At 28.1% G+C, this 15,335-nt stretch overlaps 1 long non-coding RNA gene across 1 annotated transcript; it reads right to left on the bottom strand.

Moving 5' to 3' along the window:
* Positions 1-37: 37 nt before the first annotated feature.
* LOC132930020 (uncharacterized) lies at positions 38-15,254 on the bottom strand. Its single transcript, XR_009662186.1, has 5 exons — positions 14,991-15,254; positions 10,819-11,084; positions 10,412-10,635; positions 422-563; positions 38-111 (listed from the first exon to the last, which is right to left on the bottom strand). It is a non-coding gene; the product is annotated as an uncharacterized LOC132930020 (long non-coding RNA).
* Positions 15,255-15,335: the final 81 nt, after the last annotated feature.

Here is a 15,335-nt window from a genome sequence, read left to right as displayed (position 1 = left end):
ATAATTAATTAAATAATATTATATAATCATCATACTTTTTTTTTTGATTTGATGATTCTGTGACAACAATTAAATAAAACGGGTAATAAGTGGTGTCCGTGAAGTGGTCAACTGAAAAACACGATATGACTATATAAGTTTTATTTAAAAATAAATTAAAAAATTATGTGCTTGACTTAATTATTATTTTCTGCATATTTTAAATACTAAACATTAAATTAAAAATACCTTATACTAAAGTCTAAAATTATAGTTTTAACATGTTCTTAAGTCTTAAACTCACTCGATTAAAAATAAAATATCAGAGAACGATAAACGAAAACATTATTAAAAAACTGTTTGGTAATGAATGCATTGCACAAGCGACTTTAAACACGTACCACCAACACATATTTTGTAGTAATATCCTTCTTTTACTTACCTATAAAAATATAACGTTTATATTAAAAACATCAATCATATTAATGTCATATTGTCATATTGGGAAGAGATCTTGAGCAACACCTTTTTATGATAATTAATGAAAAAATTCTTGAGGGCATTTCATATCATTTTATTTGCACCTGGAAATGAATGATAATCAATTTGTATAACAATATTTATGACTGGTTTTTACTCGGGGCTATTTATTTGTGATCTATTACTAAATGTACTTAAATATCTGCTACACCGCAATAAATAAATATTATCTCTAGAGTAAAACTGTGTACTAAGATCAGGAGATAAGCAATTAATAAAAAAGTTTAAGAGATTGATTTATGAAGATTAGCGTTGATGTTATTCAATCAACTTTAATTGATTAGTTTAAGCGATGTAATAGCCAATAGGCCATACCTACATGTACCTACAACGTATTGCGCGCCTGTTTTATTATGTCCTCATCATACGTGACGGACAAATCATCCAAACCTATATTAATGTCATCAATTCTTTTATTTTTCTATTCATTTTTTTTCTCGGAAAGTTGAGAGATTGTATAGGCATAGGTTTTACGTTCAAAACAAGTAACATTATGTCAGTCATTAATACATAAATTTATGCATTAGGTCTTGGGTACTTTGGCTGACTTTCGCCTAATGCAATAATATGATCCTTATTATATAATATATATTATATACAATATGTCTTGCTCAGGCGTTTGTAATCAGGATTTTTCGTATGCAATAATTATAGGCTGACATGGAGTATTAAGATAGTAGTGTGAGAAATACCAAAAATTAAACTCCACTATACATTATTACATTATTTTACGTCTATTTATTAAAAAAAAAAGTTGAACGAAAATTGGTTTTTACAAACACTCAATAAATTAAAATAATTATGTTATGTATAAAAAAAATAATTAAATGCACCTAATGAATCTGAAAATAAAATATTAAAACATATTTATTATTTGTATGTTATAGTTTATAGTTTAAAAATAAAATTGATAAGACAATTATATTAAAAAGTGGATTAAACCTTTTTTTAAATAAACCTTTTACTAATTTACTAGAATCTATAAAGTAACTAGGCAATATATAAAATACATGCATAAAAATAAACAATTTATTGATGTACTTTCTGTAAGGGAAGCTTATGTAAGGCAAAAAGTTATTTGCTTACATACTACAAGTACGAAATAAACTGAATTAATATATAATAATACAACAACAAGACAAGTTTGTTTCAGATTATTACATTTTAAATAAACACAAATCGCTTAAAGTTAAAAAAAAACCGTATTAGTTATTCATATAGAATTACCAATTAATTTTAAGTATTTAAAAAAAACTTAAAAGTGTTCGATAGTCAACATTTTTATGATTCTAATACTTATCATTATATTATTTAAAAAAATAAATATTATGCATTTCTTATGAAATCAAACTTATAAGTTATTTAGCCTTTTATTAATTTAGCTGAAATTGTAGACTTCAATAACCATTTGTATAATTGTTAAATCCACATAATATATACGTTTTAAAATTTACATGTTATTTGATTCAATTAAAAATGATAAAAATTTGTTTTAAAAAATCATTTAATATAGTTATTTTATTTATTTCAATAAAAACATTTTAAAATATCTTAGCATATGTGTTAAATGTTTGTTTTTTGTTTTAATTTAAATATCAAAAGAATTTCTACTTTATTGTAGTTTTATAGTTATTCTTAGTCTAACATTAATACTGCTTTCAGATTTTTGTATTTTTCTATGAAGATAGCAGCATTGTGGTTTCAATTTTACTTAGCCTTATGTCCACTTAAAAAAAAATAACACATTGTCATTCCGTAAAAAATGTAAAAACAAATATGTCTTATATTTATTACAGTTATGTACTGATCGATAAATATCAATAATTTAACTCCAGAAATAAATACAAGTATATTGAACAACGAACATTATTATACAAATTAAAATTATTTGTTATATTAAATTATTTATTAATAAATAATATTACAAATCTGCTGTTGTTTATATTTGTTTGACATCTCTTTTTTAAATTTTGTCTCGAATTATAATGCATTTTCTTTTGTTATTTATTATTTTTACACATTTATAACGTGTAATAATATCTATTAATAAATAATTTAATGCATTGAATAATTTGTATAATAATATTCAATATATTTTCCAAATAATTACTATTGCAGTAAAAAGCATTGATTTTTTTTTACTATAACCTGTGTAATATATTAGAACATTTTTGAGCAGTGATAATTTTTTTAATTAATTAGTTTACTGGTAAGGCTATTGATTATAGGTTTATTTATGTCCCAGAAAGTAATGTATTACAATTTTGAAGTTTGTCCTTTAAAGGGAGGCTTTGTAAAATCCCCCTAACGATATTATTTCTTTTTTACCGGGATAGGAAATGATTTGCGAATTCTGAAAACTAATCTACAAAATGAGTACATAATTTTCATACAATTGATTGTGATAATGGGAGGGACAAAGTCATGCACATAGAGTTGAGTTATGTTAAATTCGGCGGAACCTGATTGAGCACAACCAAACGAATTTTTTGTAAATATTTGTAGAATGTTCTTTTTAAAACGACAAACGTGGTCGAAAGTTTTCATAGAAATCCAAGTCTCACCCACATATACACTTGATAATTATGATTTTACAAGAAACTAAGGCTGAAACAATGAAAATTCGGTCTAATTAAAACTAACAGTCATAAAACTATGAGTTTTATTAAAAGGCAAAAAATTAATGTAATCATAATAGCTTACGTAGAATACCTAATATATAAAAATAAACGTTCTAATAATTTACTTAAATATTTATTGAAAGTGAAAAAAACATATTTAGAGATATCACTTTAAAATATATGATTTATTTATGATATTGTATGGCATCTACAAAAAAATAGGCAAATTTTCAAGAACAAAAACGTCAAAAAAACAATATTGTATATATAAATATATGAAAATTGGGAAATACGTAAATTGTAAGTAAAAAAAATAAATTGATGTGTATTGTTGAATAATATCAATGAAAACGTACATATTTCTGTATTTAATAGTTGTATCGTGTCTTAATAATTTTTTCGAATCCTATTGTTTGATCGCATCTGTGCTCCTTGTGAAAAAGGTAAACTGTGTTTAATCGGGCTGTAGCCGTTAAATTACGCCACTATATGTAATACTTATCTATGATGATATTATAAAGGATAATATAAATTATGCTAGTCCATGTAAAATCATAACAACAAGATGACTAATGTTAATAAGTAGTGTAATGAGTGATGAGTGATGAGATCCTATGCTATTATTCATCTTAATAACTGAAGATAATTATCAATAGATCGTTGACGTAGGTTCATATTATGCTTAGTCCGCACATTCACAGTTCTCGGATTCCCCCGATCCACTCACCCAATCTAATAGTGCGGCAACAACCCAAGTTCGTGATATCAAACTGGTTTTAAACTTTTTTTAAAATTCGAATTCACAGCGTAAATATGGAGTTGTCGCTGTAGATAAGAAAAATAAAACTAATAATAATAATATTATTAATATTAATGGTAAAATAATAATATTCACCTAAATATAATTTATGTATGAATTAATTTTTTTCTTTAATATGCATATAGTCACAGTTTTATTACAGCCATAATATTATGTTTAATAATTAATGATTAGTGAATATCGCTTTTAGCTAATTATTATTATTATTATTAATATTAATATACCATTATTATAGGTACAAAATATTGATGTTTAATGATACAAATATTGATCATGAATGGTTATGATATACCATTAGTTGATCTTAATGAACAATTGCTTACATATCATTGTTAAATTTACAATTGTATACTCAACTACATGACACTTTTCGAAAGAATTTAAATAACCCAAAAAGTGTTTGCCAAAAAAACACATGATACGATAACTGATAAGACTAAAAGAATCCATTGAGCTAAGAATATAGAAGAATTCTATCAAATCTAAATTCCAATCCAACAACAGTATATTATTTTTATCAAGTATATAGATACTTGAAAGCTATAGATGATTAATTAATATAGGTATGTATTGCTTGAAAACATTTTGTTTTGCCAGTTATGTTTTACGATAAATTATTTGCACTTAAAAATATAGAAACATATTAAAAACGGTGTTGAAAAATGTCAAATAAAAATTGACATAACAATTAAAAATGTTTAAAAATATGTCAATTGCACCAGAAATCACAAATAAAATTTTAAAAATATTTGTAAAATACAAAAACATAATAAATAAATTACGTCGAAGGATATTAAAAATTGGTGTATTAGTGTATTAGTGTATATTAATTTAATTGTTTTTATCATTAAATTATTTATAATTCTTTTTTATAGATACAACGAATCGAAGAAATAATTATTTCTTAAGAATCGAACACACAACGTTAATTCATGGATTTTTCATATCAAAAGATAAACCTCTCATATGCAAATCATGCGGTACACAACTCACGGAAAAACACAAATATATCTTAAAGGAATGTCAACGATATGAACAGGACTGAATAAACCTCAAAATGACCGAAACTCTTGATGTCCCTCATCTTGGACCCAACCTGACACCAAAAGACAATTTTTAAAATTAACAAATATAATTATTGAATTGTAATATGGATGTAATTTAATGTAAATAGTAAATACCTTAAATAATTGTGACTAGTAATATTAAGACACTGAACTAATGGCCCTTTCTGCCAAGTTATAATATAAAAATCAATAATAAAAATAAAAATGAAAGGATTTTTCAATCATTTATTTCCATTAAGACTAACTTTTAAAGTTTTAACATAAAAATATATATAGTATTTTTTTTGGTACTAGCTAAATTTTAAATAATTTAAATTAAATATCTAAAAATATTATATCTACTATCTTATAGTATAATACATATGAATCGTTATGATATTTTTCTGGCGTAATTAGTGTATGTACCTATTTAATTTCTGATAAATACAGTGGCATAAAACATTTATATAATTATTCAGGCTGACTAAAATGCAGCATTGACTGCAGTCTACAGTTATTACAATTTTATATAAAATATTTAACATAAAAACTTGTTTTTGTATAATGTATAATTGTCGGCACACCTTATCGGTTTATAATTTAATCACAAGTCGCAATACACCAATCAATAATATATTGCGGTATATAATGTTCGTATTAATGTTATTATTATATTTTTATACAGGCGTAGGTACATCATATGACACAATATTGACACCCGTCGTTAGATATCGCAATAAATGTAATGAAACGGCTACGGATAAAAACAATAGTCCCATCGACAATGCAACAGATCACTCTCTCAAAGCATAATAACACACGATACATACATATATAATTGATGTGTACTATATATAAACAATATGTTCCTAAATATAATATTATTTCGGATGTATATTGGTTTAAAAATAAAAACCTTTTATTTACGGACACGGTTTTTTAGAATATACCGACACGTCTTTTTTGTTCAAAATGAAAAGAGTACAAAAATCTCTTCTGGTTAGCTAACGAATACCTAATGCCATATACATCTAATAATACCTATGTTTAGGTACATGAAACTCACCGTAACAGAACAACAAACGATGTCAATATTGATTAAGCAACGACGTATTTGCAACGCTGAAATAACAAACAAAACGTTATTACGCGACTTACGATAATCATGCATCTGCTGTGGCTGATACCTCTGTTGGTTACACTATACAATATCCATTATACATATATAGTGGGTACATAGTAATAGAATAAAATAAGCCATCTATTTTTCAATAAATAATTTCTTCTATATTTCGATTGTTCTGTAAATCTATACAAAAATCGATTGACGAAAAAATTATAGGCAGAGGTACGCATTTACTGTTCAATTAACTCTGATGACAGCATCTGGCCTTTTGTTGGTTTTTTTCCTTCGAGTCATCATACGATTTACAGTAGAATACTTGACACTAAAAAAATTGCTTGAAAAATGATCAATCACAATCAAAAACTCGACTCATAGGCATTACGCGTGAAACATGCGCGTGTAGATTATTTACCAATATATCTTGAAATAATGAATCATCTATTAATATTTCATGTAAGACACTTCCTACATAATATTATGTGCAGGCGGTTCCGTTATTGTGTATGTACGTTTTTTAAATTGCAGATTCCTTAAGCTTCTTAATAATGTTACGAACGCTGCGGCAACTGTTAAAACGTCAGTAAACCTCACTAAGAATTATTATAAATTGGTATTTGGTAAATGTAAAACGTACCTATGTAAATGTACAATTAATGTTGATTTAAAACTTATGAGTTTATGACATGTAATCTTCAATAGATTAATTTAATAATTATAGGCACAGCTATTTTTTTATAGCAAATTCCAAAGTAGTGAAAAAAATATGCTCTCAAAAGACGATCATAAAACATTATAATTGTTTCTTTACAGTTATATGCACAACGTGTTTACGAATATGATTTTTAAATTAATCAATTAAAAACCTGTGTGGCTGTGTAAATTACTTGTTGCTGTTTTTATTGTGTACAGAGTATGGACATAATTACTATAAATATTTTTAAATTAAACAACAATTCATCAATCAGAGTTTAATCATTTTTTTTATATATTTATAACTTATTATGTATTTACTACCATACTGAGTTTATAGCTTCAGAACTACTTTTTATCATAAAACTATTTTAATATTCTTATTAGAATAATTCAATAGGTCTTTAATGAGTAATGACTATAAAACATTAATACCTATTGATTGTCTTAAATACAATTTCAATTTAATTACTAAAGTTATTTTGTAGTTTTGAGTTTTATTTGTATAAAACATTTATTATTTTTATATTTACTCAAACTTTATCTATTATATTATTTTTATCCTGAGATTTACCATTAATTTTCTGTGAAAGTCCTTATTATATAATCGTTATTATATTATTAATTTACTTAATTAATCGTGTCAACATACTTAATGCTTTTACAATGTTATAATCATTATGGTTATTATTTTTTAATTTATTTAATTAATTGTGACAACACTCAACATACTTAATGTTGACACAATGTTATAATCATTAATTATCTTTCGGGGTATGAATACTTTATTCATCTCATTTATAAAGGTTAATCGGTAAAAGTACGAAACTCTGACATTGTCCAAAAACAGTTAGTATATTATATAACCTAGATGATTAAAGAAACTTATAAGTAGGTACTTTTACCACGTAATTAATTGGCAGTAGAAATTCAAAGGGGTTACTTCTATATTTCACCCAAAAATATACACTTCTTCATTATTATTATTAATTACTGTATTATGTACAATAAGATACAATTATGCTGTAAAATATTTTATGTTTATATACAGATAATATTTTGTATACGTTTTTAATAACAACATTGTATAATATATTGAGTTAGGAATGAGTAAGTTAAGTTTAATTTACAGTTTACCTATCTTTTACAGTGTACATTTATAAACAGCCATAGTCTGCCATACCAAACGTTTCGTTTAAAAATATAATTTTATATTGTTGACAATTCAATCATAGTTTACATGGACAAACTACGTGTGTGAGAATGTGCCATTGAATCAAACAAGTGGTATTAACGTATTTGAACCTAATCCCAGAATCATTCAAGGAATTATTGTTATTTAATATCGAATGCGATTGTGGAATTATATATTGAATGTGGTGCGTACTATACTACTATTGTTAATATTTAAAAAGTACCGGTATATTTAAAATATATATAGGACAGGCGTGCGTAACGATTATATGCAACATTGTATACGTATTTTGTTGATATTGTTATGCAGGTTTTTGTACTCCTAACAAGTGCGGTGGAGCCTATTCGGTAAAGAAATGGGTTAACCAGCCGATCATCCGAACAAATCCGCACGGTCTAAAACCTGTTATCCAACTATGTTTGTTCGATTAAACCATTTTAACGCGTATAATATTGTCGGGCGGAAAACAAATATAAAATGCATACTATTTTTGTTTTTTGTTTTTTTTTACGTAAAATTTAACACGTCATATTATTATTTATTACCATAACATGCCATGAGTTAACTCGATTTGTCGTTGCCATAACAACGCAGTATTACAGCAGTGAGATGGTGTAAAACATCATAATATTTTAATAAAGTCACAATAATCACAATTTACAGTTAGGTATATTTTAATTAATAATACTAATCGTTTTTTTTTTAATCGAAACCGGTGATATGTTAATTGAAGTGGGACACAAAGATTTGTTTTGACGTGTTTATATTATAAATGTTGTACCGTTATTAAAGCTTCAAGATTAAAACAAATAATAATAATAATAATAATAATAAATAAACAGGTATTTTGTTTTCTTCTAATAAATTGTAAGTGCGTAAAAATAAAGAGCCGCATTTTTCAAGCCAACTAAAATTATGTTCATTGCGGCGTTGGCGTATAGGTATTGCATTTTAAAATATTCAGGGAAAAAGCGTTTACGATGATTTAGTCTGTCACGCGATGGTTTGGTAATTTAAAATGACGTAGTCGTCAGTTTTCCGGCACATAAAATAACAAACAACCGATTTGTGTAAGACCAGTACCGGCGGCACCTGCTGCAATATGAAGCTGCGGTGACCCCGAGGTGACTGTACGTATAGTACAGATTATATATTATAAATACCTATTACTCGTAGTTATTTTTACGGCTAGTTCTACAGTCCATGTATGAAAAATAAATTACGTTGCAGATGATACAGTCTCATTCTGAACTATTACGCTAAGTAACGTCTGACTAGAACGCCGAGACACGTTAAAATTGAAACGCGACGCTGCACGCTATGGCCACCAGATGTCTATTGAAACAAATTTAGTCGGCCTGACGTGAAATAAATCGATCAGATAAACGGGAGGCGATTTTATTTAATATTATGCGTAAACAAATCCAACGCCGTCACAAAGACGTACTGTGTTAATATGCATGCGCGACGCGCGTGCGTCATACTCTGAAAGTGTCATATAATGTTATAAAGCCAGTTAAATACTATTCCTATTTAATATCGAATTAAACTAATGCGTGTTGATATGATAAAGAGGCGCTAAAAAATTGTAATTAATATTATATACAGTGGCGACACCAAAGAGCTGAGGGCAATAGTATTTCCGAAATTTCATATAAAAATTTAAAAAAAACTTACTGTTTTTTAAGACGTAATTATATTAAGTATTACAATTATAATTTTTATGAAGAATACTACATCAGCATACATATATAAGTTATATATATTATATATATACCAAACTTACGAGACATCTTAGTTAAGCCTTTCCTATAAAACAAATTATCTGCCCCTCTCCCAAGCAAAATCCTGGTTTCACTACTGATTGTATAATAAAATAATAATAATGTTATCTATATTATTCACACAATTTCATATTTTATCGCAAAGCCTTAATATTAGAAAACATACGTCGGCTTGATACAAATGACCACTATGCGCGATATTGTAGGTCACACCAGAGAAGTCGTGGAAATTTTATTTACTTTGAAATGTTATTATTATATCTGCATAAAATTATAAGAACGTGCATTTTAAGTCGATAAATCTACGGCAACTTGTTTGCAAGCTGAACTCGCACAGTTGTAATCTACAGCTCGGAGTTATTTATACTTACTCAGCCATTACTTAGACAGCCCTTGATCGCGATATTAACTTTGAAATCGGATGGCGATGGCATATACATTTTATCCAATAACATTGCCTATACATCTCTAATGGGGGATATTTTAAATTTATTTATTACTAAACACCTTTATTAGTGATTATAATAAATAAAAGGAAATATAACCGGAGATGTTCAAGAATTCGAAGGAATATATGTAGTGAAATTATAAATATATTTATATACCTTACTTTTAACGAACTGGGGCGTAATTGTAGGTAGGAACTCGATGGTGCGCTGAATTATTGAATTGCTTCTATACATAACCGGCCTGGAGACACGCCTTCTATAGTACACGGGATCGTATATGTGTTTTTGAACGGCTGACAAGAAATTCATACGATTTCGGACGCACCTTGCGAAACACGCGACGTCGACAAAAAAAACGAGTCTAGAGTCGGCGAACAATGCGTGTCTATAATATGGAACAAAACTAAATCATTCAATGAAAATATTATTATTATTATTATTATTATCATTGTTATTGTTATTATTATTTCAATAGATTACATCAGAACCTCGTGTATGCGTATGCGCACATTTAATGAATGTCTATCGAAAAGTAAGACTTATGCTCAATTCGTGTGTACCTACTTACATGTATAATATAGGTATATAGATAATATAGACGTATAATACACATATTCAGAAGCGACTTTCCCGTTGCATTGTGGAACTGTAAACTCCGTGAATGAAAACAATATCGAACAAACGTGTCAAAAGTGTAAATACGACCGACATAATGGGGTTTTAGATGAAACGTTTCCCGTCGGTATTTCCGTGTCGTATTAACCACCATCTCGGGTACCCAAGTCCAAGTGTCATTATTTTCACATGAATCTCGATCGATGTCTTTATTGGAGTCTGAAACGTTACAATAATTTGAGGTCGATAACTCTTTAGACGCGTAAATACAAATTATACAGACACATATATTAAGCTCTCGCAAAATATAGTCCAAAAGTTAATTTATTGGTATGTGTGACTGTATGTATAACTCAGTGTGTTTTTCTGTTTACTTGTGTTCACTATTTTCACGAGAAACCGCATACAGTATGATAACTATCTTATATGCGTATAAGATCATATTTCAATTCTGCGGACGACACATTATAGACTTTATTAAAGATTTTGATCGATTTAAAAATAATAATTTAATCACCCTGTATTTGTATGTCAGTTATAGTGTCATGTTATATAAGTATTTTACTACAAGAATATGTAATATTGTAATACCTTTACGACCATTCGAATTGCATTATTGTCATTAATCCAGTAATCCACAAGTATAGTACCAATGCTATCTCATAATGTCGTGTAGGCACGAATGTGATGCGACTATAATATAGGTAGGTTGGTAATATTATACTTCCTAGCTTTCCTATACCTAAAATATCGTTTCACTGCTTCTTAATTCGCTTTATAATATTGTAATTGATTGTTTAACCCATTTTTAGCGTATTATATCCTAATAAGGACTATTGTCAAAACTATTATTCGAACCTAAAAAATATATACACAAACTATTGTTTGTTCATATTGCTGCGGCATTGATAATAATAGTTATAAAAATCAAATGAATAATGTCGTAATGGTTATATCATATTATTATGATAAATGAATAGGTACGTATATTATTAGTAATATTATTTCATGTTAACTGTTATGTTCAGAGCAAACATAATGATATTAACATTTTTATACGTCGTCATAATGTTATCCAAATATTCTTAAGTATAACATTTATATTATATATATCATAGTGTGGTATAATTTTATAATTTACGTTTAAATATATTACACAATAAACGTGCACATCGTACACGTGTGTACATTATATACTACGCTTAAGATGTTAAATGACCATTTACTTTTTTGTGAATAGTTTCTATTTGAAATTCACCATATTAATCGATTACGACGTACTTATATGGTTGTTATATAATCATATATGTATGATATCTCTAGTCGGAAAGATTTTCCGATATTATAAAACCAATTCTATATAACATTAAAATATGAAATGCAATGCTAGGTAAAAAACAAAAGAATTTAATTTAATTCCGTTTCTTTTAATTTCCGACGAGTATATATAATCTTATATTTTTTAGTAATTATATATTTATATTACATATCATCAAATTCTTCTTTATGCATTAATTCCTTGTATAAGATATATAAGTGCTGAATAATAAGTGTTCCGGAGAAGTATGCAGACGATTAACGCAAGCGCGTAGGTAAAACAGGTACTCGTATTCGCAATCGACTATTTGACTATTTCAATAAATACCTAATTAATTATTGTATATTAAACCATTATTCATTAACTGCGAGTCCTTTTTTTGCCTCATATCATCCTATAATTTCTATGATGAAATTTACATATTTTATAATGTTAGACTTCGTCCATCGATAGTATACATATATATATATATATATATATATATAATAGTATTCAAAACGCAGAGTACTAATAACATTATTTAAAAGATATAGGTACAATTTTGCTCTTAAAATTGACCGCGATAATCAATAAAAATTTTCCGTCCGTCGTCCGAGTGTCGTTTGGCTCGACTAAAACAATTGCTATAGTGAAGTAAAAATATGAAGAGTGGCCTGACTTATTATATTACAGTATAATAAGTACCTGATTACCTAGAAATACAAGCGGAAGCATATACCTAAGAGTATATACTGCCGAGTCATTTATAAAACGCACATCACTCATATTGACTATATTATATTGTAACAACTATATAGTATATAGTAAATGTATACATTATGCTAGACGATTTACATAATGTACTCCCTCCCTTTTTTTCCTTAGCAATATTTTTCAAATTCTAATTTTCAGATTTATTAAAAATACTTAAGAACTACATTTTAAAATGCTTAACATTTTTTGTACCACTTAAGAAAGTGCACTGTGGCGATATTAATTTAGTTTTTTTTAATGAGAATCAAGCTTAATACTATAAATTATTATGTGTATGTTTTTTTTAAGCTAATGTACCTCTCTAAATCGAAATTCTAACGAGTAGTTTTGAGTTATTTAACTTTGCATATTAATAATAGATCCATAGAACATATAATAGATTCATAATTAGTAATAAGTAATTAATATTAATCTATAAACACTTCAAATTCGAAACTTTTTAAATGCAATTAAAAAATTCAAACGATCTAAATATTGTCTTTAAGCATTCTTATTTCTTAAACATTTTAAAAATCAGAATTTAAATAAATTCAATATTATGTTTTGGCGAATCACTACCACGTATTCGTTTATACTTGTGTATAATATACCCACGCACACAATACGAGCCGTATCCATTCTAATGTGTTCTATTCCGAAACATGTTATACGACGTCAGTATAGCCGTATAGGTCTGGTAAAAGCGGCGGTTGCGCACGACAAAATAATATGATTTGTGTACTAATCATGGTCGCCGCGGGTACCTGATCACAGCGCAATCGCCAGACGACGGAAACAGCCCGCCGACGTTGGAGACGATTATTTTCGAAAAATCGTCTAAAAACTAATTCAATTGAAAGCCTACACGTACACGGGCGTGATTTCAGATGGTTTGTTTTTTGCTGTCTCATATCGCGAGAAACCAAGTATCGTATAATCGGACAATTTTTAAGAATGCAAGAACAACATTAACTTTTTAAAGTTTAAAACTCTTCATACGCGTTTAACCAAATTATAATAATGCCGGTAGCAGGGCCGCCATTTGGGGTATCGCAGGGTATACATTGGTGGCCCTATTTTTTCCTATAACATATTGGCCTGCCTTAATTGTATACTGCCCTGGTACAGCACAAATGTAATAAATAAACTATTATAATAATTTTTGAAAAATATTTTATAAATAATATAATAATATATTTTATAAATTATTAAAAATTTTTAAAAATCAATCTTACGTTATTCATTTTGCTAATTATTTATAAACTCTTAATTTAAAACTTCAAATAATTTAATGATACAAATAACTGCATACTAATATCTTACATTGATTTTTTTTTATAATATATTGCTTACAGCTTTATTTGTATAATTAAAAATTTTATTTGAATGATAATACTATAATAGTCATAATTATTCATTATAAATTGAGGTGCTTAAGTTAAATGTATGAATTATATTTATAGATAATGTCAGTATAATCAAGATTCAAAGTAAGAGTGTGTAGGCTGGTTCTAAGACTTCTACAAACAGGCTAAAATGTATACATAATGTCGCGCGCCCTATATCTTTTAAGACAGTAATAAATTTCAACATTTTTACTATGTTCTGATATGGTGGACAAATTTAGCCTGCTTAATAATTTGGCAGTCCTATTTTAAAACTGAATCAGCGCCCCTGGCCGGGTAGAATAATACGATAATAATATGCTATACACGCGTCTTGTTCGTGCAAAGACGTTCACGATTGCGGAACATTATAATTGTCTATAGTCAACTAGCCACAGTGGTGGTGTCGTTACAAATTATATCATTCGTATGTATACCTATACGCCGGTAATTTAATATATGCAAGCATTATGCGATGGTTTTTGTGAGATATAAAGTCATGAAAACATGTTGGCCAATGACAAACGTGTGCTTTTCGAATGAAGCGCATTGTTCTGCAGATTGTCATAAGCCTCGTGTGAAAACAAAAACGCCCTTGTATTTGCTCTTTGTATATATATAGACGAGAAAACTTAGAATTATTCGCACGCGCACTTCATACTCGTACTGCGACGGTTGTATTATACTTACATTACGATGGTTACTGACCACAACCGTCAACGAAACCAGCAAACAGCTTACGGCGGACACTCAACAACATAGTAACTACACATGCACCATTTGCCAATGTACACACATACCCTCGTGCGGTAAATTATCGTAATTAAAGGACTTGTGGATTTCGGTTAAAAAAAATTCTGCGCGATAGTCATAATAACACAAACTGTCAAGTTTGGGAAAAACCCCACGGAGCCACAACCGGAACCGCGTAGTACGCATACCACATACCGCGAACAGAGTGGTGGTGGTGGTGGTAAACGAGTGGCGCGAGAATCTATGGTCGGCGGCGGCGGCGGCGGTGCTCCGGCCCGAAAT

This window comes from Rhopalosiphum padi, chromosome 1 (assembly GCF_020882245.1).
Source record: "Rhopalosiphum padi isolate XX-2018 chromosome 1, ASM2088224v1, whole genome shotgun sequence".
NCBI lineage: Eukaryota > Metazoa > Arthropoda > Insecta > Hemiptera > Aphididae > Rhopalosiphum > Rhopalosiphum padi.
This window is presented reverse-complemented; position numbering and strand designations above follow the sequence as displayed.